Here is a 2704-nt window from a genome sequence, read left to right as displayed (position 1 = left end):
ATCAAGACAGCTTACTCAGCTCAGTTAGCGACATCACAATCTCAGTAGGAACTCAGGGACTCTGAGACACCCCCACCTCTCGCCCAGAGAGCATGCAGTGACTACTTCTGGACAGCTGTATTTCTAGCTGCTTTTCCAGGAGTCAAAGTTTACACCCTTAGACACATCTGTTGGTGTTCCCCATCCACTACCCCTTGTCTGGCTGTAATGAGCTTGTCCTCATTGGGGCTCATCTCACTTCCCTCAACATCATGTTTTCAGTCATAAAAAAAACCCATTCTGAGTCGATTCTGACTCACAGTGACCCTGTAGGACAGAGTAGAACTTCCCCATGGGGTTTCCAAGGAGTGGCTGGTGGATTTGAACCACTGACCTTTTGGTTGGCAGCTTAACCACTGTGCCACCAGGGCTTCCCCTTGTACCCTAAGATCCTGCTTCTCAGGGTTTGCATGTGAGGTTCCCCAGCACACAAACATTCTCACCTTCTCCCTGAGACAGCTCTCCTTCTCCCCTTTTTCCTTCATATAACTGACATTCACCCTGAGCTTGTGTGGATGTTTCTCCCTTGCCTGTGTCCAGCGTGCGCGTCCTTTGCAAGCTTCCACAGATGCTCCCTGCCCTTATGTCTACGACAGCTTCGCCCCGCATTGTTGTAGCAGCTGGATTATTTCCCTGTTCACCCTTGTCTTAGTCTCCGTGTGCTGTTGTAACAAAAATACCACAAGTGGGAGGCTTTAACAAACAGAAATTTGTGTTCTCACAGTTGGGGAGGCTAGAAGCCTGAATTCAGGGCACTGCCTCTAGGAGAAGGCTGTCTCTCTGCTGGTGCTGGGGAAGGTCCTTGTCTCTTTCAGCTTCTATACCTGGTTCCTTGGGGATCTCCACGTGACATCTGTCTTTCCTCATCTGTGCTTGCTTGTTTGTGTACCACATCTGCTCTTTTTATGTCTCAGAAGTGATTCGTTTAAGACACACCCTACACTGATATGACCTTATTCACATAACAAAGAAAACTCTATCCTTAGATGGGATTTCATTTATAAGCATAGGGGTTAGAATTTGCAAGACCAATTACGTCTTGATTGCAAATACCTTCTTTATACACATGGGCCTTGCCAGATGGAATGCACACAAATAAAATTGACTACATCTGTGGAAAGAGGCGATGAAAAAGCTCAATATCGTCAGTCAGAACAAGGCCAGGGGCCAACTATGGAACAGACCATCAATTGCTCATGTGCAAGTTCAAGCTGAAACTGAAGAAAATCAGAGCAAGTACACGAGAGTCAAAATATGACCTTGAACACATCCCACCTGAATTTAGAGTTTATCTGAAGAATAGATTTGACTCACTGAACACTAGTGACTGAAGACCAGATGAGTTTGGAATGACATCAAAGACATCAGACATGAAGAAAGCAAGAGGTCATTGAAAAGACAGGAAAGAAAGAAAAGACCAAGACGGATGTCAGAGGAGACTATGAAACTTGCTCTCCAACATCGGCTAAAGCAAAAGGAAGAATTGATTAAGTAAAAGAACTGAACAGACGATTTCAAAGGGTCTCTTGAAAAGACAAAGTAAAATATTGTAATGACATGTGCGGAGAGCTGGAGATGGAAAACCAAAAGGGAAGAACACACTTGGCGTTTCTCAAGCTGAAAGAACTGAAGAAAAAATTCAAACCTCGAGTTGCAATAGTGAAGGGTTCTATGGGGAAAATGTTAAATGACGCAGGAAGCATCAAAAGAACATGGATGAAATACATAGAGTCATTATACCAAAAAGAATTAGTCGATGTTCAATGATTTCAAAAGGTAGCATATGATCAGGAACCAATGGTACTGAAGGAAGAAGTCCAAGTGCTCTGAAGGCATTGGCAAAAAAGAAGGCACTAGGAATTGATGGAATATCAATTGAGACGTTTCAACAAACAGATGCAGCACTGGAAGTGCTCACTTGTCTATGCCAAGAAATATGGAAGACAGCTTCCTGGCCAACTGACTGGAAGAGATCCATATTTATGCCTATTCCCAAGAAAAATGATCCAACCAAATGTGGAAATTATGGAACAATATCATTAATATCACATGCAAACAAATTTTGCTGAAGATCATCCAAAAGTGGCTGCAGCAGTATATCGACAGGTTACTACCCAAATTTCAGGCCAGATTCAGAAGAGGATGTGGAACCAGGGATATCACTGCTGTTGTCAGATGGGTCGTGGGTGAAAGAAGAGAATACCAGAAGGATGTTTTCCTGTGTTTCATTGACTATTCAAAGGCATCCGACTGTGAGAATCAGAACAAATTATGGATAACATTGCGAAGAATTGAAATTCCAGAACAGTTAATTGTGCTCATGAGGAACCTGTACATAGATGAAGAGGCAGTTGTTCGGACAGAACAAGGGGATACTGAGTATTTTAAAGTCAGGAAAGGTGTGTGCCAGGGTTGTATTCTTTCACCATACCTATTTAATCTGTATGCTGAGAAAATAATACGAGAAGCTGGACTATATGAAGAAGATCGGGGCATCAGGTTTGGAGGAAGACTCATTTATAACCTGTGATACGCAGATGATACAACCTTCCTTGCTAAAAGTGAAGAGGACTTGAAGCACTTACTAATGAAGATCAAAGACCACAGCCTTCAGTATGCATTGCACCTCAACATAAAGAAAACAAAAATCCTCACAAGTGGACCA

The sequence above is a fragment of the Loxodonta africana genome, unplaced genomic scaffold, assembly GCF_030014295.1.
Source record: "Loxodonta africana isolate mLoxAfr1 unplaced genomic scaffold, mLoxAfr1.hap2 scaffold_97, whole genome shotgun sequence".
Lineage (NCBI taxonomy): Eukaryota > Metazoa > Chordata > Mammalia > Proboscidea > Elephantidae > Loxodonta > Loxodonta africana.
Note: the sequence above shows the minus strand (reverse complement) of the source record.